This window comes from Lepisosteus oculatus, chromosome 14, assembly GCF_040954835.1.
Source record: "Lepisosteus oculatus isolate fLepOcu1 chromosome 14, fLepOcu1.hap2, whole genome shotgun sequence".
Lineage (NCBI taxonomy): Eukaryota > Metazoa > Chordata > Actinopteri > Semionotiformes > Lepisosteidae > Lepisosteus > Lepisosteus oculatus.
Genome location: NC_090709.1, coordinates 56,221,686 through 56,244,671, shown reverse-complemented (window position 1 = coordinate 56,244,671; position 22,986 = coordinate 56,221,686). Strand labels below are relative to the sequence as shown.

At 40.0% G+C, this 22,986-nt stretch overlaps 7 non-coding genes across 7 annotated transcripts; all 7 read left to right on the top strand.

The window, feature by feature from the left end:
• The first annotated feature begins 5,790 nt into the window (after positions 1-5,790).
• On the top strand, positions 5,791-5,864 carry trnan-guu (transfer RNA asparagine (anticodon GUU)). Its single transcript has one exon. It is a non-coding gene; the product is annotated as a tRNA-Asn (tRNA).
• A 1,441-nt stretch (positions 5,865-7,305) lies between these two features.
• trnaw-cca (transfer RNA tryptophan (anticodon CCA)) lies at positions 7,306-7,377 on the top strand. The gene has a single exon. It is a non-coding gene; the product is annotated as a tRNA-Trp (tRNA).
• Positions 7,378-8,985: 1,608 nt separating this feature from the next.
• Positions 8,986-9,059, top strand: trnan-guu (transfer RNA asparagine (anticodon GUU)). Its single transcript has one exon. It is a non-coding gene; the product is annotated as a tRNA-Asn (tRNA).
• A 1,441-nt stretch (positions 9,060-10,500) lies between these two features.
• trnaw-cca (transfer RNA tryptophan (anticodon CCA)) lies at positions 10,501-10,572 on the top strand. Its single transcript has one exon. It is a non-coding gene; the product is annotated as a tRNA-Trp (tRNA).
• Positions 10,573-12,180: 1,608 nt separating this feature from the next.
• trnan-guu (transfer RNA asparagine (anticodon GUU)) lies at positions 12,181-12,254 on the top strand. The gene has a single exon. It is a non-coding gene; the product is annotated as a tRNA-Asn (tRNA).
• A 1,441-nt stretch (positions 12,255-13,695) lies between these two features.
• On the top strand, positions 13,696-13,767 carry trnaw-cca (transfer RNA tryptophan (anticodon CCA)). Its single transcript has one exon. It is a non-coding gene; the product is annotated as a tRNA-Trp (tRNA).
• Positions 13,768-16,890: 3,123 nt separating this feature from the next.
• trnaw-cca (transfer RNA tryptophan (anticodon CCA)) lies at positions 16,891-16,962 on the top strand. Its single transcript has one exon. It is a non-coding gene; the product is annotated as a tRNA-Trp (tRNA).
• Positions 16,963-22,986: the final 6,024 nt, after the last annotated feature.

Sequence of the window (22,986 nt, the reverse complement as noted above, 5' to 3'; positions counted from 1 at the left end):
GGCAGGATGGCCCAGGAGCAGAAGGCTCCCAAGGGCAGGACATTCTCGCAGCGCGTCTCCTGACCATCCTGAGACTCAGCCCGGACAACCACGGAACGGCCAGTGTGTCCGGGTGCCAGAACTTTCCTTTGTTCTAAGAGTCTAGAGCGGAGGTTGCCAGAGAATAACCAGAGGATCCACCCGAGGTTAGCACCAGCAGCAGGCCTCGTAAACAGGTCGGAACTGTGGACAGCTGAATCACTATTCAGAACTAGCTCTTCATCAGGAACGAACCGGTCCTCTTCCTGACTTGCTGGGACCCACAGTCATCTTTTCTCCTGTGCACAAACTTTGCTAGTTAAAGCCAACAGTGAGCATCTGCAGCGCACCGTCGCAAGCCGCACAGCACAGCCTGGCACGGAGCCAGAGAGCGCGGATTGGACAGCAACAGCCTGCAACTGTTTCTTTGTGCCCGCAGGAGATCTGAATCCCCAGAGATTGGATGAGTATTTAACTTCAATGCATTACAGCTTGAGAATTCAATTGTTATCCCAACCAGTTGATATCAATTTAATTCCTAAGAGTTATGTACTTGTTTTGAGTATCTAATGTAGAAGTTGTAACCAAGTTCACTTTACGAAACGGTCTTAATGAAAGATATACTGAACGTATGTCCTCTTGATATGTGTAACACTTTATAACTGACTGAATATATACCTTTTGTATTCTGATAACCCTCTCGATAAGATCTGTTAGGTTTACATGCATATTCTATGTATTAATAAATGTATCCTCGTTTATTAGTACCTGTGTGTGTGCGTTGTTTGAGTTATGTCGCATGGTTGGACTCTAAAGCCATCAAAAGAATCAACTTTGTGATTTACTGCTACAATTAATAATTGTCTCAGTAAATGCCCAAACCCTACAGAACTGGTGCCTTCAGGGAGCCACTACATTTACATTTTGGCTATGGCAACGTTACATATTTGGCGTCCCTGAGTGGCTATGATTACATATTTGGCGTCCCTGAACGGCTATGAATGATTACAGGTAGCAACAAATACTAATACTAGTGTATTCATACAACTTCATTCAGTACAACTGGTAGTTTTAATGCTAGTGTTCATGTGAGTATTAATGATGATAGCGCTACTGATAGTTTAGTTTTAATGTTCATATTCATGTTAATATCAATTATAATTATAGTGTTACTGTTAGAGTATTAACAGTAGTAGTAGTGTTATTTTTAATAATAGCATTACTGTTATTATAAGTAGTTTGTGACAGTGTTAGTGATAATGATAGTGTATGTCTTAGTGATAGTGTTACTGTTGTAATATGAGTGGTATTTGTGTTAATGTTAGTTATCGTGTATCTGTAGATACTGGACAGATAGCCCTCCTGCATATCAAACAGTCCGAGTGTTAGTGTCAGTTAGTGTTTACTGACCGTTGACAATGTACAACTATTTTTTAGGTTGCAAGTTAAGTCAGCGAAAGTGTTCAAAAATCCTTTTGCCCAGTTCTGAGGGCCTGTCCCCATCCTATTCCATAATGTAATTATATATAATAGAATACCTTAAAACACTGACCATTTCCTTACTAACTGCATGCGTTAAATTTGTACATCAGCACATAGCAGGGGACACATTGCCACAATGTATTATCAATGTTAAATTACAACCGTAATATCGACAACATTAATAAATGCATATATTATTGAAATTGAAAACATATCTAACACTGCATCTTTTCCAGTTATATACCAAAATGCATTGCTGATATTCGTTGGTCGCCATTTTGGTTAAATACTATCACGTTTTTCAACGAAGGAGAAATCTGCAAAAATCTCAGCAATCCTCTTTTCACAAGTAAGTATAAATAATAATAATACTATTTTAATGCATCAGGTCTTACTTAATATAAATTTAATGAAAAATAGTATGTTAATAAGCAATAAATGGCACAAAATCAACTACAACTGTGGGAATTTAAAATTTTTAAGATTATAAATTACATGTAGCACATTAGCAACACTACAGTAATGCTAATATAACAATAGTGTAAGAAAATCCTGACCAAATTCCTTTCAAATATTGATACAAGATGTGAATGATTTCAGAGTTTCAGAAGTGGGTATTGAGTCTCCTATAGAGATCAGAGATGAATTGAGGCATGTGGGAAGGTGTACAAAACCATCGGACTCCCAGTTCCACATCAAGAGGCTGAGCACAGTGGAAGAGTTCTGTACACACAAGCGAGTCCTTGCTGCTTTTATGATATTATATTCTCTCTGTGGTGTAGAAAATATTCACTACTAGTATTCTTGGTTACAAATAGGTCATAATATGACAGCCTACATCTGATTAATATGATCCATCTCTGGCATACTTTCTTTTTTTAGTTTATAATGTATAATCTTGCTTATCTTTTAATGCCAAAATAAAGTGTTTTAAAAAAGCTCCATGTGGTCACTTTGTAATCTAAGGTTGAGCAAATACTGCAGAAAAGTGCAGTTAATATGTGAAAATGTGTCCATTCCATTGAATGGTCATGTGTAATGTGTATCTCTGATTAGTTGATTAATGAAGACCCAGTAGTAAAAATAGCTTCTAATATTATTTCTAATATAATATTATTTCCAAATAAACCAGCTTTGGAGAGTAGGTGGAAGTGATGTCAGAGTGTGTTTGCAGTGTTGCCAAGGTATAGCTTATTGATTTTTAAGATATTTTTACATTAAATGTTTACTTTGATCAAGTTTAAGTATCCACAAAATTTAGCTTATAGATACCTATGTGTTAACCACTTAATTTGCAAGGTGTAAAACTACAAACTTTTCTTTTAAAATATAAGGATTACAGTAGTACATTTGATCCTAAATATTTGAGTAAATAAATATTGAGTGGAAACTTACTTGAAAAATGTCTAAGCTCAGTGATAATTTGGTTTTTAGACTTATGACAAATTAACTGATGATGGAATTCAACTTCGCTGGCACAAGCCGGAAAGATCAATGACAAAAGAGGTGCCTGGGAGACACAAATCTTTCTAGAGCAATTTAAGGTACTCTTATTCTATCTTGTACTTTCAAACTTTGGGTACTCTTTACTTAGGACAGACTTAATTGCTCAATTACTATGATGCGAGCTAAACTTAATACATTGATTAAGCTTTGAGCTTAGTAAACCTTAATGGTTCTTTTTTGAGATTATATTCAAGAAGAGATTAATCATCATTTATCTGAGCACTAATATTGTAAAATTTTCTCCTAGCTGTGGTGCTGAAGTCCCATCCAACAGCAACAGAAAAAGAAATAAAGGAGCACACAATGCATATGCAAGGCAGGGGGCCTAGAAGTCTGGACACTGAAGATGATAAAATGCTGGTTCTAACTGTTAGGACAATTACACAAGGCTTTTCAAATGGTGAACAGCAAAAATCATCTTAACTTCACATTGTAATATTTTTTTCTTTAAGATATAGAACTTGTAAATTTTGAAACTTATATTTGAATCGAAGTGTGTTTTTGAGTTAAATATTAGCGTGTTCATGTAATTAGTTTGTGTTTGTCTTTATATATATATATTGCCATTGTAATGTTGCCATAGCCAAAATGTAATGTAGTGGCTCTCTGAAGGCACCAGTTCTGTAGGGTTTGGGCATTTACTGAGACAATTATTAATTGTAGCAGTAAATCACAAAGTTGATTCTTTTGATGGCTTTAGAGTCCAACCATGCGACATAACTCAAACAACGCACACACACAGGTACTAATACACGAGGATACATTTATTAATACATAGAATATGCATGTAAACCTAACAGATCTTATCGAGAGGGTTATCAGAATACAAAAGGTATATATTCAGTCAGTTACAAAAAGTTACATATATCAAGAGGACATATGTTCAGTATATCATTCATTAAGAATGCTGTACAGTCATTCGTTTCGTAAATGAACTTGGTTACAACTTCTACATTAGATACTCAAAACAAGTACATAACTCTTAGGAATTAAATTGATATCAACTGGTTGGGATAACAATTGAATTCTCGAGCAGTAATGCAGTGAAGTTGAATACTCATCCAATCTCTGGGGATTCAGATCTCCTGCGGGCTCAAAGAAACAGTTGCAGGCTGTTGCTGTCCAATCCGCGCTCTCTGGCTGTGTGCCAGGCTGTGCTGTGCGGCTTGCGACGGTGCGCTGCAGATGCTCACTGACCAGCTAGTTAGTGTTGGCTTTAACTAGCAAAGTTTGCACACAGGAGAAAAGATGACTGTGGGTCCCAGCAAGTCAGGAAGAGGACCGGTTCGTTCCTGATGAAGAGCTAGTTCTGAATAGTGATTCAGCTGTCCACAGTTCCAACCTGTTCACGAGGCCTGCTGCTGGTGCTAACCTCGGGTGGATCCTCTGGTTACTCTCTGGCAACCTCCGCTCTAGACTCTTAGAACAAAGGAAAGTTCTGGCATTCGGACACACTGGCCGTTCCGTGGTTGTCCGGGCTGAGTCTCAGGAGGTGCGCTGCGAGAATGTCCTAGCCTTGGGAGCCTTCTGCTCCTAGGCCGTCCTGCCCTGGAATTCTCCTTTAGAACAGTCCACAGAATTCTCCTGAATCTTACTGAATCTCCCAGGCTCTCTGTGTTGCCTGTTTTTACCTGGAGGAACTTCAGCTCATTCTTTGGCTGAAAGTTCCATGGGCATCAGAGTCCCACGTGGGTTACTCGGCCCTACCAGTCCCTGATTGGTTGATCAAGGTGAGATATGAGTCACTTACTCATGACACTTAGGAATGTAGTCCAGATGTCCATCTGGCACTCCCTAGACAGATAGGCGCCAATGGATGACCATTGATCATGATAGCCAGGCTTAGCTAAGTGCATCCCCCTTTGGGAGCTGTCCTTATCAAAGGAACCTTAAATCAGCCTGCATGAATAGTTTCTCTGTGGCTGCACCACAGAGATGAACAGAGAGATGAGGCCTAATTTGGGAAAGCTCAGAAACACTTAATTCTGCCTTATTAATAAGCCTCACCGCTACACCATGTCACTAGTATTTGTAGCTGAAGTTTACAAGTTGTGTTTTTTTATGATGATTAGCCATATGTTGATTACAATATTGTATATAATGTATAATTTGAACTACATATTTCTCAGGTGTGAATGATTGTAAATTTTCAGAATACATTTCTAAACCAAATCATTGGCTTGATTTACTAGTTTCTACACCTGTAAAACCTATCTTTGATGCATAATAGATCTTTAACCATATATCTATAATAGTCCTCTACAGTTATCCGTATAATAGAACTCCAACCATTTAAGTATAATGAACATATAATCATAGACGTATAATTGACGTATAACAATAGACGTATATTAGAATTTCATTCTAGACCAATTATAGACCACATTTATACATCTAAGGTATATGTTTAAAAAACATATATTATACATCTTTTGCCCCCTGGGAAAATGGGAGAATTCTGCCGGCGCCGTAGCTGAGTTGGTTTAAGTACCTGTCTCGTTAACTGGAGATCCTGGCTCCACATCCCAGCTGTACCTTTCTTCCTGTATTTTTGTGCCAAAACTACCATTTTGGACAGCCGCATAGGGCTTGATTTAGTTTAATGCATGAATGCATTTCCATTCTGCAACAACTTGTTTTTCAAGAAATTCATACAGCTTGTGAAAAATTAAATTTTATTCTTGGCTATCAGAGCCGTAGGAATATTGCCGACTGGCAAGAAAATGCAAGCAATGTTTATTTTTTGACCGGAAAGGTGCGAATGGAGAAAAGCCTCTCTCGTCAGTCTCTGTGGCGCAATCGGCGAGCGCGTTCGGCTGTTAACTGAAAGGTTGGTGGTTCAAACCCACCCAGGGACGATCTTCTTATTATTGTCAATGTAAACACTGTCTCCGCTAAAGCCGAAACCTTAACCCTCTTTATATTTGCAGAAAATGCGAGTCTTTTGCCCGTGTCCAACAACAACACTTGAGACCGGGGAAGTCCAATAGTGATCAACACCGCAACTCCCCAGAAATCCATATTCACCCTTGGAAACGTATCTTTGAATGGCTGGCGGGAGATATCATTTATACTCCTGTTGCGTCTTCTGCTAAAAGAGTTTAGAAATACAACGCAGATTTGTTTGAGAATTTGACAAGCACTGTTACAGTACGTTAGCACTGTGAAGTTGGATGTTGATATTTTGATATATTTACCTTAATTTTAACATAAATGTAAACATACATGCTGTACAATCTATGCTGTACAATCAAACACAGGTATATTTTGAGTCTCATGCTGATCGTCCTGTGGATCCAAAAGAAAATTTTAAAGCAGATACATTTTCGATTGGAATTTGCATCTAGCTCCAACGTCCCTGGATAAGAGATTTTATTAGTTGCGTGCAATCGGTATCTTTTACTTTATGTATGGTAGTGGAAATAGTTTTAAAAATGTTTTCTAAAGAAGATTGTATTGCCAGGACCTGCCTTTAGCGCTCAGTAGCGATGACGCTGTTGATATAGGTGGAGAAGAAATGTAAGATGAATTGATGATCTAAGCTAAAATAGCCCTAACACGCCTCCTGTAACAGTGTTTGTATTCATAGCAAGTAATATTTTTTTTTCAAACCCGAACGTTGCTTTTGCATTAAGTGTTATGTAACCATTAGCGGTTTCAGTAGCTTCTGAAGACCGCACTTTTCCAAACTGAAGCCTATAAGAACATTATTCAAGACACACCATGGCCCAGAATCGTGCATCGGGACAAAGATTAACATCCATTGAAAGTACTCCCAAATAAAAGATTTGACCGAAAAATTAAAAGAGTAGGCAAGTATTAAAACAAAACCATAATTTCTTGACTTCCAGCCTCTTTCCTGGTTCAGGCCATGTAAAATGACATATTCAGTGGACTCATGCCGAGGTTGTGAGTTTAAGCCTCACCTGGAGCAGCCTGGTTTTCTGTCTTGACAGGTAAACAGTGTTTTGTGTTATTTGCTAAATGGAGAGAGGATTCTGTGTTAATTGTGCTCCTCCTGGGAGAGGTCAAGATGAGAAGTTCACCGGGCTGGTGGTAAATATCCTGTCCAGGAATATCGGGGCTGTAGGGGGTCAGATCTATAGATGCAGTAAACACATTAGTGGAGACGGTGTGTCTGCTCTCCGTGAGAGAGCCGGGCGGGAAGAATAATCTGTGGTCTGGGAAGAAGAGACCCTCGTTGGAAGAGCGGCGCTCCTCACAGGAGAGAATGAAAACAATCTTTTTCAGGGACGCTGATTTTTCTCTTTGGGTGAATTAAAAGCACTTGTTGCAAGTGACCTCGTGGCGCAACGGTAGCGCGTCTGACTCCAGATCAGAAGGTTGCGTGTTCAAATCACGTCGAGGTCAGCTGATGTGTTGGCAGGTGCTGCTGGTGCCGAACCCGGAATTTACACCATGCAGTTGGGTTTTAGCTGTACACCACCTAGGTAATCCGAACGAAATAACAGAACAGTACAGAACACCCAGTCAGGAGTTTATGCAGCATTTCATCTTGAACACGACAAGAGAAAAGGCACACTGCACTTCCGCGAAACATCACGTCCGACTATAGAGACAGTGACATCAGAGAATGGATGTTTCAAACTGCTTTTCTGTTACAGGTTCAAGCAAACCTGAAAGTTAGGGAGTGTTTGGTCACTTTTGTATGAAAAAGTGTCTGAAGCCTGTAATTATAATTTGCCCTTCTTTTAATTGTGGTTGAAATCCACTCCCATGTACCAAGACCTTACAGTATATTCATGTTTACTTAAATGACTAACTATTGGACTATTGGACATTAGTTGGTGTTTTTTTTTGTAACGATTTGCTATTTCATGCAGGAAAGAAAGGAACCCAGACCCAACGTTTGCTTTCAGGTGGGATTCATTTACATAACAGACGTCTATTTCTGAGGAGCCTGATTTGAATCACACAACCCCGGTAGAAGTCGAATCGACAATCTTATAAACCGAAATCAGACGCGTTATCCATTAAACCACTAGCCCGTCACGTAAATTAATTGCCCCATGGTGAGTTCAGTGCCGCTACTAGTAATACCCCACCCCCATCTTAAATTTCTAAGTGAGAAACGTGTTTTCTACATTTTTTTTTAGTTTTAAAAAATCATCACTTTTAAGCAGACAAAGCCTTTATGTGTCGCTCTGAATTTCTAATTGATTTAGAATTCCAAGACAAAAGCGTTTCGTTCCACAACGGCGTGAAATGATCACGTCTTTCACTCTACTTCTCTCTAGTAGTAAAGCAGATCTTGCTTGGTGAGCATTTGCTCCGGTAAATTAGGTCACTTTTCATGTTAACTCACTTCTTCTAAACACAACATTTCCCGGTGCATGTTTTCTCCATGAAAAAAGACATTTTCCCTTACATGATTTCTCGTTTTGTTTCATCAAAGTGTACAGAAAGAAGAAAGAAAGGAAAAGTGTCGTTAATGAACTCTGTCCCCCTTGGGAGATGTCAAGCGCATTGGACATGAAAAGTGCCCAATAAAAGCCATTTCTCTTCATTTCTCTTACGGTCAGGGCTCCTGTTCCGTGTAAAGGAGGCAGCTTGCTCAGCCGGCAGACTCAGGGCTTCGTGAACGCAGATGGCTCAGAGCGGTGTGTCCAAGCGGCTATAAAAGAGGAGAATTCTGCCGGCACCGTAGCTGAGTCGGTTCAAGTACCTGTCTCGTTAACTGGAGATCCGGGCTTCACATCCCAGCTGTGCCTTTCTTCCTGTCTTTTTGTGCAGAAACTACCATCTTGGACAACCGCATAGGGCTTGATTTAGTTTAAAGCATGAATGCATTTCCTTTCTGCAACAACTTGTTTTTCAAGAAATTCATACAGCTTGTGAAAAATGAAATGTAATTCTTGGCTATCCGAGCAGTAGGAATATTGCCGACTGGCAAGAAAATGCAAGCAATGTTTATTTTTTGACCGGAAAGGTGCGAATGGAGAAAAGCCTCTCTCGTCAGTCTCTGTGGCGCAATCGGCGAGCGCGTTCGGCTGTTAACTGAAAGGTTGGTGGTTCAAACCCACCCAGGGACGATCTTCTTATTATTGTCAATGTAAACACTGTCTCCGCTAAAGCCGAAACCTTAACCCTCTTTATATTTGCAGAAAATGCGAGTCTTTTGCCCGTGTCCAACAACAACACTTGAGACCGGGGAAGTCCAATAGTGATCAACACCGCAACTCCCCAGAAATCCATATTCACCCTTGGAAACGTATCTTTGAATGGCTGGCGGGAGATATCATTTATACTCCTGTTGCGTCTTCTGCTAAAAGAGTTTAGAAATACAACGCAGATTTGTTTGAGAATTTGACAAGCACTGTTACAGTACGTTAGCACTGTGAAGTTGGATGTTGATATTTTGATATATTTACCTTAATTTTAACATAAATGTAAACATACATGCTGTACAATCTATGCTGTACAATCAAACACAGGTATATTTTGAGTCTCATGCTGATCGTCCTGTGGATCCAAAAGAAAATTTTAAAGCAGATACATTTTCGATTGGAATTTGCATCTAGCTACAACGTCCCTGGATAAGAGATTTTATTAGTTGCGTGCAATCGGTATCTTTTACTTTATGTATGGTAGTGGAAATAGTTTTAAAAATGTTTTCTAAAGAAGATTGTATTGCCAGGACCTGCCTTTAGCGCTCAGTAGCGATGACGCTGTTGATATAGGTGGAGAAGAAATGTAAGATGAATTGATGATCTAAGCTAAAATAGCCCTAACACGCCTCCTGTAACAGTGTTTGTATTCATAGCAAGTAATATTTTTTTTTCAAACCCGAACGTTGCTTTTGCATTAAGTGTTATGTAACCATTAGCGGTTTCAGTAGCTTCTGAAGACCGCACTTTTCCAAACTGAAGCCTATAAGAACATTATTCAAGACACACCATGGCCCAGAATCGTGCATCGGGACAAAGATTAACATCCATTGAAAGTACTCCCAAATAAAAGATTTGACCGAAAAATTAAAAGAGTAGGCAAGTATTAAAACAAAACCATAATTTCTTGACTTCCAGCCTCTTTCCTGGTTCAGGCCATGTAAAATGACATGTTCAGTGGACTCATGCCGAGGTTGTGAGTTTAAGCCTCACCTGGAGCAGCCTGGTTTTCTGTCTTGACAGGTAAACAGTGTTTTGTGTTATTTGCTAAATGGAGAGAGGATTCTGTGTTAATTGTGCTCCTCCTGGGAGAGGTCAAGATGAGAAGTTCACCGGGCTGGTGGTAAATATCCTGTCCAGGAATATCGGGGCTGTAGGGGGTCAGATCTATAGATGTAGTAAACACATTAGTGGAGACGGTGTGTCTGCTCTCCGTGAGAGAGCCGGGCGGGAAGAATAATCTGTGGTCTGGGAAGAAGAGACCCTCGTTGGAAGAGCGGCGCTCCTCACAGGAGAGAATGAAAACAATCTTTTTCAGGGACGCTGATTTTTCTCTTTGGGTGAATTAAAAGCACTTGTCGCAAGTGACCTCGTGGCGCAACGGTAGCGCGTCTGACTCCAGATCAGAAGGTTGCGTGTTCAAATCACGTCGAGGTCAGCTGATGTGTTGGCAGGTGCTGCTGGTGCCGAACCCGGAATTTACACCATGCAGTTGGGTTTTAGCTGTACACCACCTAGGTAATCCGAACAAAATAACAGAACAGTACAGAACACCCAGTCAGGAGCTTATGCAGCATTTCATCTTGAACACGACAAGAGAAAAGGCACACTGCACTTCCGCGAAACATCACGTCCGACTATAGAGACAGTGACATCAGAGAATGGAAGTTTCAAACTGCTTTTCTGTTACAGGTTCAAGCAAACCTGAAAGTTAGGGAGTGTTTGGTCACTTTTGTATGAAAAAGTGTCTGAAGCCTGTAATTATAATTTGCCCTTCTTTTAATTGTGGTTGAAATCCACTCCCATGTACCAGGACCTTACAGTATATTCATGTTTACTTAAATGACTAACTATTGGACTATTGGACATTAGTTGGTGTTTTTTTTTGTAACGATTTGCTATTTCATGCAGGAAAGAAAGGAACCCAGACCCAACGTTTGCTTTCAGGTGGGATTCATTTACATAACAGACGTCTATTTCTGAGGAGCCTGATTTGAATCACACAACCCCGGTAGAAGTCGAATCGACAATCTTATAAACCGAAATCAGACGCGTTATCCATTAAACCACTAGCCCGTCACGTAAATTAATTGCACCATGGTGAGTTCAGTGCCGCTACTAGTAATACCCCACCCCCATCTTAAATTTCTAAGTGAGAAACGTGTTTTCTACATTTTTTTTTAGTTTTAAAAAATCATCACTTTTAAGCAGACAAAGCCTTTATGTGTCGCTCTGAATTTCTAATTGATTTAGAATTCCAAGACAAAAGCGTTTCGTTCCACAACGGCGTGAAATGACCACGTCTTTCACTCTACTTCTCTCTAGTAGTAAAGCAGATCTTGCTTGGTGAGCATTTGCTCCGGTAAATTAGGTCACTTTTCATGTTAACTCACTTCTTCTAAACACAACATTTCCCGGTGCATGTTTTCTCCATGAAAAAAGACATTTTCCCTTACATGATTTCTCGTTTTGTTTCATCAAAGTGTACAGAAAGAAGAAAGAAAGGAAAAGTGTCGTTAATGAACTCTGTCCCCCTTGGGAGATGTCAAGCGCATTGGACATGAAAAGTGCCCAATAAAAGCCATTTCACTTCATTTCTCTTACGGTCAGGGCTCCTGTTCCGTGTAAAGGAGGCAGCTTGCTCAGCCGGCAGACTCAGGGCTTCGTGAACGCAGATGGCTCAGAGCGGTGTGTCCAAGCGGCTATAAAAGAGGAGAATTCTGCCGGCACCGTAGCTGAGTCGGTTTAAGTACCTGTCTCGTTAACTGGAGATCCGGGCTTCACATCCCAGCTGTGCCTTTCTTCCTGTCTTTTTGTGCAGAAACTACCATCTTGGACAACCGCATAGGGCTTGATTTAGTTTAAAGCATGAATGCATTTCCTTTCTGCAACAACTTGTTTTTCAAGAAATTCATACAGCTTGTGAAAAATGAAATGTAATTCTTGGCTATCAGAGCAGTAGGAATATTGCCGACTGGCAAGAAAATGCAAGCAATGTTTATTTTTTGACCGGAAAGGTGCGAATGGAGAAAAGCCTCTCTCGTCAGTCTCTGTGGCGCAATCGGCGAGCGCGTTCGGCTGTTAACTGAAAGGTTGGTGGTTCAAACCCACCCAGGGACGATCTTCTTATTATTGTCAATGTAAACACTGTCTCTGCTAAAGCCGAAACCTTAACCCTCTTTATATTTGCAGAAAATGCGAGTCTTTTGCCCGTGTCCAACAACAACACTTGAGACCGGGGAAGTCCAATAGTGATCAACACCGCAACTCCCCAGAAATCCATATTCACCCTTGGAAACGTATCTTTGAATGGCTGGCGGGAGATATCATTTATACTCCTGTTGCGTCTTCTGCTAAAAGAGTTTAGAAATACAACGCAGATTTGTTTGAGAATTTGACAAGCACTGTTACAGTACGTTAGCACTGTGAAGTTGGATGTTGATATTTTGATATATTTACCTTAATTTTAACATAAATGTAAACATACATGCTGTACAATCTATGCTGTACAATCAAACACAGGTATATTTTGAGTCTCATGCTGATCGTCCTGTGGATCCAAAAGAAAATTTTAAAGCAGATACATTTTCGATTGGAATTTGCATCTAGCTACAACGTCCCTGGATAAGAGATTTTATTAGTTGCGTGCAATCGGTATCTTTTACTTTATGTATGGTAGTGGAAATAGTTTTAAAAATGTTTTCTAAAGAAGATTGTATTGCCAGGACCTGCCTTTAGCGCTCAGTAGCGATGACGCTGTTGATATAGGTGGAGAAGAAATGTAAGATGAATTGATGATCTAAGCTAAAATAGCCCTAACACGCCTCCTGTAACAGTGTTTGTATTCATAGCAAGTAATATTTTTTTTTCAAACCCGAACGTTGCTTTTGCATTAAGTGTTATGTAACCATTAGCGGTTTCAGTAGCTTCTGAAGACCGCACTTTTCCAAACTGAAGCCTATAAGAACATTATTCAAGACACACCATGGCCCAGAATCGTGCATCGGGACAAAGATTAACATCCATTGAAAGTACTCCCAAATAAAAGATTTGACCGAAAAATTAAAAGAGTAGGCAAGTATTAAAACAAAACCATAATTTCTTGACTTCCAGCCTCTTTCCTGGTTCAGGCCATGTAAAATGACATGTTCAGTGGACTCATGCCGAGGTTGTGAGTTTAAGCCTCACCTGGAGCAGCCTGGTTTTCTGTCTTGACAGGTAAACAGTGTTTTGTGTTATTTGCTAAATGGAGAGAGGATTCTGTGTTAATTGTGCTCCTCCTGGGAGAGGTCAAGATGAGAAGTTCACCGGGCTGGTGGTAAATATCCTGTCCAGGAATATCGGGGCTGTAGGGGGTCAGATCTATAGATGTAGTAAACACATTAGTGGAGACGGTGTGTCTGCTCTCCGTGAGAGAGCCGGGCGGGAAGAATAATCTGTGGTCTGGGAAGAAGAGACCCTCGTTGGAAGAGCGGCGCTCCTCACAGGAGAGAATGAAAACAATCTTTTTCAGGGACGCTGATTTTTCTCTTTGGGTGAATTAAAAGCACTTGTCGCAAGTGACCTCGTGGCGCAACGGTAGCGCGTCTGACTCCAGATCAGAAGGTTGCGTGTTCAAATCACGTCGAGGTCAGCTGATGTGTTGGCAGGTGCTGCTGGTGCCGAACCCGGAATTTACACCATGCAGTTGGGTTTTAGCAGTACACCACCTAGGTAATCCGAACAAAATAACAGAACAGTACAGAACACCCAGTCAGGAGCTTATGCAGCATTTCATCTTGAACACGACAAGAGAAAAGGCACACTGCACTTCCGCGAAACATCACGTCCGACTATAGAGACAGTGACATCAGAGAATGGAAGTTTCAAACTGCTTTTCTGTTACAGGTTCAAGCAAACCTGAAAGTTAGGGAGTGTTTGGTCACTTTTGTATGAAAAAGTGTCTGAAGCCTGTAATTATAATTTGCCCTTCTTTTAATTGTGGTTGAAATCCACTCCCATGTACCAGGACCTTACAGTATATTAATGTTTACTTAAATGACTAACTATTGGACTATTGGACATTAGTTGGTGTTTTGTTTTGTAACGATTTGCTATTTCATGCAGGAAAGAAAGGAACCCAGACCCAACGTTTGCTTTCAGGTGGGGTTCATTTACATAACAGACATCTATTTCTGAGGAGCCTGATTTGAATCACACAACCCCGGTAGAAGTCGAATCGACAATCTTATAAACCGAAATCAGACGCGTTATCCATTAAACCACTAGCCCGTCACGTAAATTAATTGCACCATGGTGAGTTCAGTGCCGCTACTAGTAATACCCCACCCCCATCTTAAATTTCTAAGTGAGAAACGTGTTTTCTACATTTTTTTTTAGTTTTAAAAAATCATCACTTTTAAGCAGACAAAGCCTTTATGTGTCGCTCTGAATTTCTAATTGATTTAGAATTCCAAGACAAAAGCGTTTCGTTCCAAAACGGCGTGAAATGATCACGTCTTTCACTCTACTTCTCTCTAGTAGTAAAGCAGATCTTGCTTGGTGAGCATTTGCTCCGGTAAATTAGGTCACTTTTCATGTTAACTCACTTCTTCTAAACACAACATTTCCCGGTGCATGTTTTCTCCATGAAAAAAGACATTTTCCCTTACATGATTTCTCGTTTTGTTTCATCAAAGTGTACAGAAAGAAGAAAGAAAGGAAAAGTGTCGTTAATGAACTCTGTCCCCCTTGGGAGATGTCAAGCGCATTGGACATGAAAAGTGCCCAATAAAAGCCATTTCTCTTCATTTCTCTTACGGTCAGGGCTCCTGTTCCGTGTAAAGGAGGCAGCTTGCTCAGCCGGCAGACTCAGGGCTTCGTGAACGCAGATGGCTCAGAGCGGTGTGTCCAAGCGGCTATAAAAGAGGAGAATTCTGCCGGCACCGTAGCTGAGTCGGTTTAAGTACCTGTCTCGTTAACTGGAGATCCGGGCTCCACATCCCAGCTGTGCCTTTCTTCCTGTCTTTTTGTGCAGAAACTACCATCTTGGACAACCGCATAGGGCTTGATTTAGTTTAAAGCATGAATGCATTTCCTTTCTGCAACAACTTGTTTTTCAAGAAATTCATACAGCTTGTGAAAAATGAAATGTAATTCTTGGCTATCAGAGCAGTAGGAATATTGCCGACTGGCAAGAAAATGCAAGCAATGTTTATTTTTTGACCGGAAAGGTGCGAATGGAGAAAAGCCTCTCTCGTCAGTCTCTGTGGTGCAATCGGCGAGCGCGTTCGGCTGTTAACTGAAAGGTTGGTGGTTCAAACCCACCCAGGGACGATCTTCTTATTATTGTCAATGTAAACACTGTCTCCGCTAAAGCCGAAACCTTAACCCTCTTTATATTTGCAGAAAATGCGAGTCTTTTGCCCGTGTCCAACAACAACACTTGAGACCGGGGAAGTCCAATAGTGATCAACACCGCAACTCCCCAGAAATCCATATTCACCCTTGGAAACGTATCTTTGAATGGCTGGCGGGAGATATCATTTATACTCCTGTTGCGTCTTCTGCTAAAAGAGTTTAGAAATACAACGCAGATTTGTTTGAGAATTTGACAAGCACTGTTACAGTACGTTAGCACTGTGAAGTTGGATGTTGATATTTTGATATATTTACCTTAATTTTAACATAAATGTAAACATACATGCTGTACAATCTATGCTGTACAATCAAACACAGGTATATTTTGAGTCTCATGCTGATCGTCCTGTGGATCCAAAAGAAAATTTTAAAGCAGATACATTTTCGATTGGAATTTGCATCTAGCTACAACGTCCCTGGATAAGAGATTTTATTAGTTGCGTGCAATCGGTATCTTTTACTTTATGTATGGTAGTGGAAATAGTTTTAAAAATGTTTTCTAAAGAAGATTGTATTGCCAGGACCTGCCTTTAGCGCTCAGTAGCGATGACGCTGTTGATATAGGTGGAGAAGAAATGTAAGATGAATTGATGATCTAAGCTAAAATAGCCCTAACACGCCTCCTGTAACAGTGTTTGTATTCATAGCAAGTAATATTTTTTTTTCAAACCCGAACGTTGCTTTTGCATTAAGTGTTATGTAACCATTAGCGGTTTCAGTAGCTTCTGAAGACCGCACTTTTCCAAACTGAAGCCTATAAGAACATTATTCAAGACACACCATGGCCCAGAATCGTGCATCGGGACAAAGATTAACATCCATTGAAAGTACTCCCAAATAAAAGATTTGACCGAAAAATTAAAAGAGTAGGCAAGTATTAAAACAAAACCATAATTTCTTGACTTCCAGCCTCTTTCCTGGTTCAGGCCATGTAAAATGACATGTTCAGTGGACTCATGCCGAGGTTGTGAGTTTAAGCCTCACCTGGAGCAGCCTGGTTTTCTGTCTTGACAGGTAAACAGTGTTTTGTGTTATTTGCTAAATGGAGAGAGGATTCTGTGTTAATTGTGCTCCTCCTGGGAGAGGTCAAGATGAGAAGTTCACCGGGCTGGTGGTAAATATCCTGTCCAGGAATATCGGGGCTGTAGGGGGTCAGATCTATAGATGTAGTAAACACATTAGTGGAGACGGTGTGTCTGCTCTCCGTGAGAGAGCCGGGCGGGAAGAATAATCTGTGGTCTGGGAAGAAGAGACCCTCGTTGGAAGAGCGGCGCTCCTCACAGGAGAGAATGAAAACAATCTTTTTCAGGGACGCTGATTTTTCTCTTTGGGTGAATTAAAAGCACTTGTCGCAAGTGACCTCGTGGCGCAACGGTAGCGCGTCTGACTCCAGATCAGAAGGTTGCGTGTTCAAATCACGTTGAGGTCAGGTGATGTGTTGGCAGGTGCTGCTGGTGCCGAACCCGGAATTTACACCATGCAGTTGGGTTTTAGCTGTACACCACCTAGGTAATCCGAACGAAATAACAGAACAGTACAGAACACCCAGTCAGGAGCTTATGCAGCATTTCATCTTGAACACGACAAGAGAAAAGGCACACTGCACTTCCGCGAAACATCACGTCCGACTATAGAGACAGTGACATCAGAGAATGGAAGTTTCAAACTGCTTTTCTGTTACAGGTTCAAGCAAACCTGAAAGTTAGGGAGTGTTTGGTCACTTTTGTATGAAAAAGTGTCTGAAGCCTGTAATTATAATTTGCCCTTCTTTTAATTGTGGTTGAAATCCACTCCCATGTACCAGGACCTTACAGTATATTCATGTTTACTTAAATGACTAACTATTGGACTATTGGACATTAGTTGGTGTTTTTTTTTGTAACGATTTGCTATTTCATGCAGGAAAGAAAGGAACCCAGACCCAACGTTTGCTTTCAGGTGGGGTTCATTTACATAACAGACATCTATTTCTGAGGAGCCTGATTTGAATCACACAACCCCGGTAGAAGTCGAATCGACAATCTTATAAACCGAAATCAGACGCGTTATCCATTAAACCACTAGCCCGTCACGTAAATTAATTGCACCATGGTGAGTTCAGTGCCGCTACTAGTAATACCCCACCCCCATCTTAAATTTCTAAGTGAGAAACGTGTTTTCTACATTTTTTTTTAGTTTTAAAAAATCATCACTTTTAAGCAGACAAAGCCTTTATGTGTCGCTCTGAATTTCTAATTGATTTAGAATTCCAAGACAAAAGCGTTTCGTTCCACAACGGCGTGAAATGATCACGTCTTTCACTCTACTTCTCTCTAGTAGTAAAGCAGATCTTGCTTGGTGAGCATTTGCTCCGGTAAATTAGGTCACTTTTAATGTTAACTCACTTCTTCTAAACACAACATTTCCCGGTGCATGTTTTCTCCATGAAAAAAGACATTTTCCCTTACATGATTTCTCGTTTTGTTTCACCAAAGTGTACAGAAAGAAGAAAGAATGGAAAAGTGTCGTTAATGAACTCTGTCCCCCTTGAGAGATGTCAAGCGCATTGGACATGAAAAGTGCCCAATAAAAGCCATTTCTCTTCATTTCTCTTACGGTCAGGGCTCCTGTTCCGTGTAAAGGAGGCAGCTTGCTCAGCCGGCAGACTCAGGGCTTCGTGAACGCAGATGGCTCAGAGCGGTGTGTCCAAGTGGCAGTAAAAGAAGAGAGTTCTGCTTGTGTCGTGGCTTAGATGGTTAAAGTGCCTCTTTAGTAAACAGGAGATCCTGGGTTTAAATCCCAGCGGTGCCTTTCTTCCTGTCTTCTTGCATTGTTTATTGTTATAGACAACATGCTTTTGCATTAAGTTTAATGGAGGTGTTTATTTCGTTTTTGGCACAACTTGTTTTTCAAGAACTCCACACATTGCGAAAGCTAAAATGCTTATCTTTGTTATCAGTGCAAAAGAATTACTGCCAGCTGGCAAGAAAATGACAACGATTTTTTTTACTTTAGCCAAAAATCTGTGAATGTAGAAAAATACGACATGTGTCAGTTTCTATGGCACACTCAGTCAGGGTCTGCTTCAGTTAAACACAACGTTCGTAGATCAAACGCACCCAGAGACACACTTCGAATTAATCCGATCTAAACATTACCTTCTCTAAATGTGATTGAGTTTCTTTGCACGTCCTTAGCCATCTTGATGTTTGCAGAGATTTTCAACTTTTGACACGAGTCAAACTACAAGTAAATAGTTGAGTACCTAAGTCAATATCAACGGGAATGTGAATATAAATGTAAACATCAATATTTCTGCTGTCTCCTGAGAAACACAAGTATAGAGTCAAAACACAACAAATAATGCTAAAAAAATATTCAGTTAACACCCAGATGTGACAAAACACATTTAAGATGTATATTCCCTTTAAATATGTATTTCCTTAATATCAGTTCTCTTCCCTCCCCAGGATACCTGCAAATTCACTATCGCAAAATAAAGGCTGTGTGTAAGTCTTACATGTGTTCTGTCACATCTGGGTATTAAATTAATAGATGTGTTGTGTTATTTAATATGATTTGACTCCATGCTTGTGTTTCTCAGGAGACAGCAGAAATATTGGGGATTTGCGGCTACAGAAAATAATGTGAACTTTACAGGCAAAAGTAAGGTTACCTTAAAGAAACAAAAAACGTATTGTCACCCTTTTCAACGTGATTTTTTAAGACATTTGTTCGGAATAGTGTATCTTCTCGTGTCTGTGGCTGTTGTCCTACAATAACGGTGGTGAAATAGCAGGAATGTGCGGAAAGAATCGGAGATTGAACAGAAGACTCATCCAGTTGATAGTAAGGTTGTGTAGGACCGCACACCCTACGATGTCAGTGTTGAGTAGTATGGTTTAAAAGCTTTTTCACGAACCAGGAAGTACAAACCTACAGTCTTCTGATCCGTAATCAGACACGTTATCCATTGTGCCATTGGCGTTTGTATTGCATTCCCATCCAGCACCACATTGAGTTCAGAGCCGCTACTAGTAATACATCGCCCCGGTCAAAGTTTTCTCAATTAGATTCATGTGTTTTGTAGGTGTGTCTAGTTACTACGTCTTTCATTATGTCTGGTTTAAAATAATGTATCGAGGGATATTGATGGTAATATCATACAGATTTTGGTTTTCTTTTGATGGAAAATTGTATTAAAATACAACCCTCTTTCACATTTGTATAATACTTTCCCTTGCATCCTCAGATAAAAATTCTAAATACCAAAAAGTTACAATATATGGAATAGCATTTATTTTAAAATGTATTTTAAAATTTGCATTTATTTAGAGCTTAGTAAAGATAACATTGCTAATATTGATGGAGTAGAAATGTAAGATGAATTGATAGCTTTTTCTGAGCTAAAAAAGTCCTACAACGCTTCCTGTAACAGATAAGGACTCATAGCAAGACAAGACATGCTATTGCATTGCGCATTTTGCAGATACGACCAGTTTCTGCTTCTGGTGAGTGCATTTTTTCCAAACTGAAATTAACAAGAACATTTTCAAGATGCACCATGTCCCTAAATCGTTCATCAGGACTACTATTAATATCAGGTGAAAGCAGTACAAAGCATAAATTTAACCTAAATATTAAGAGACTATATCTGTCAGCTACTGCTGTAAGCCATGTTCAGCCAACGCTAGAAATATTACTGCTCTACTACAGTAGCTAAAGAAAGCAAGTCCAACTTAGAAACAGATCACAAGTCGAAGACATAAACCAACAAGGATGGGATTCGAACCCACGCGTACAAAGCACAATGGATTAGCAATCCATCACCTTAACCACTCAGCCATCACATCATGAAAGCTGCCCCGCCTCCCTTGGGCATGATTTTGCTTGGCGACCAGGCTCAGCACATCGACCTCAGATGTCTCAGAGCGGTGTGTCCAAGCGGCTGTATAAGAATAGGTAATAGGTTTATTCCATGCTGAAAAAAAGAAGAAAGAGAACACAACGTTTCGGCCGTGGAGCCTTCTTCAGGTGTGAGAGAGACAGGGCAGTAGGCAAATGTAAAGTAGCGGGAGAACAAAGGTTTGAGGGTGGGTACCCACCTGTATAAGAATAGTGTTCTGCCGGTCCTGTGGTAAAGCTGGTTAAAACACCTATTTCATAAAGAGGAGATCCTGGATCGGAATTCCAGCGGTACCTTTTTTTCCTGTCTTGTTTTACAGAACATGTAATTTGGGACACTCAAAGAGGTCTTGATTTGGTTTAATGCGTTTATTCATTTCCTTTGAAGAACAACTTGTTTTTTTTAAATCATATAGCTTGCGAAAGATGAAATGCGAGTGAATTTTTTTGTTCACCAAAAGTATGTAAATGAAAAAAATCAAGGTGTAAGCATTTCTGTGGTGCAATCGGTTAGCGTGTTTAGCTATTAACCCCAAGGTGGGTTTTTTGATCCCACCCAGGGACGCACTTCTTCCTATAGTAAACATCATCACCGCAAAAATGTAATTGTTCCGCAAAACCTGAACTATTTTGATATTTGCAGTAGTAAACAATTGAGTACCAGAGTCAACATTACCGGGAATTTCCAATAATTTTCGATATTGGCAACTTGCGAGCAGTTAGTATTCACCCATGGAATTATATGTTCCAGTGGGTGGCGGGAGAATTCACTTATGCTCCCATTGCATCTTCAGCTAAAGTAATTTAAAATACAACGCAAAATTGTTTGAGAACTTGACAAGCAAAAACGACAGATCGCCGAAGTTGTATTTTAATATTTTCGTATATTTACTTTAATTTGAATATAAATGTTAACATAAATGCTGTTCAATATAATGTAATTTTGTTGTACTTTTAAAATAATTTAGCTGAGGATGCGAGGGGGGCTATTACACCTTGCCAAACATCTAAATAATTGTAAAAGAGGCTGGCATTTTAATAAAACGGGCGATCAAAAGAAAGCTACAAATAGTACGGTATTATGCTCAATATCCCTCAATATTGAAGGTCAAATGAAGAACTTGAAGAAACTCTCAAAGAATCAACGGCAATAGCAGAGGATGTTGATTTTGAACCAATGTTTTCACCTCAATTATCCAGCAGTCTTTGCTTGACAGACTTCCTCAAGATATTCGGTGTTCTATACAGAAAATCGAAAATTAAAGGGCTAATGTGCCAAGAGGGGTGGTCCGAGGCAAAGACTGTGTTAGAGGAAGACTAAGCTCCGCACGATAACACGTGTCTAATACTCGGCCCCTGAAAAGCATCATATTCGTTGAACTGCCTACCAGCTGTGACTCTTGCACGAATTTCGCGGTACATGTGTACGATCTTATAATTCAGGAATATCAATGGTCAGACGTTTATGGTGGGTTTGTGTTTTGTATTATTTAATGAATGGAAAAAAACATTTTCAAAACTACAGCTCGAATGGAATAATAAAAAAAGTTTATTTGCCTGTTTGTTGTAACAGCTGTGCCAAAAATATTCATCTACAGATGCAGCCATTCAAAGTGCGCGGTACAGACACGTACTGATGGTAATTGGCTACGGCGTCACGCATCGTGACGCAAGATGACGCGGGGTACCGCGGTACGTGATTGGTTGACTGACAGGGGCACTCGTGGTCCGTTGGTCTGTTGTAGAAAGATTTACAGTAAACGTCTTTACTGTGTCCATTGTAGTATTTAATATTTACATGGAATTTTACCTCTGAAGGGAAATCTTAGTGCCTGAGCATAAGAAGAATAGGAGCATACTGCAACGCGTGTGAAGGACATAAACGATATTAATTTTGGAACTTAAACATACAGTATATGGCTGGTCTCGGTACTTTAAAGAAAACATACACACCAGTATTCCATTTCTCCCTAAATATTTTAAGCATCAAAGACTTTAACTAACGTGATACCGGAGACAACAAGCATACTTTTAGAATTTGATTAAAAGAGAATATAATATGGAATCGCGTATCTCAAGAAATTAATAACGATATAATTATATTCATGTTGCAAAAAAACTGCAACGGACATAAAAACTCCCTTGCTTTTAACAGAGTGTTCCATAATTTCTAACTACGAAAATGATTTAAACTGCGACACTTATCATTCACCAAGAGCTCGAAATATCACAAGGATCCTCTAGAGCACAGCAAAGCCTGTATCAAAAGAATCACGTATCTCAAGAAATTAATAAGATATAATTATATTTGTGTACTGCGACAGGGCTGTGTAGGGCTGTTTCACCTCTGTCTTCATGTGACTCGATTCAGAAGCCATTTAGCAAAGAGGGGATGAGAAGAGTGACAAACTAGTATACGGTACAGTACTTCAGATCTTTTTTTCTGAACCGGGGAAAATCTGATCATGTTTCTCTATAACAATAATAAAAAAACATTGCCACACCCAAACTGTTAAACCAACGCATTAGCACGTCGAAGCCCATTGAGGAGCCGGGCGCAATAACTGTT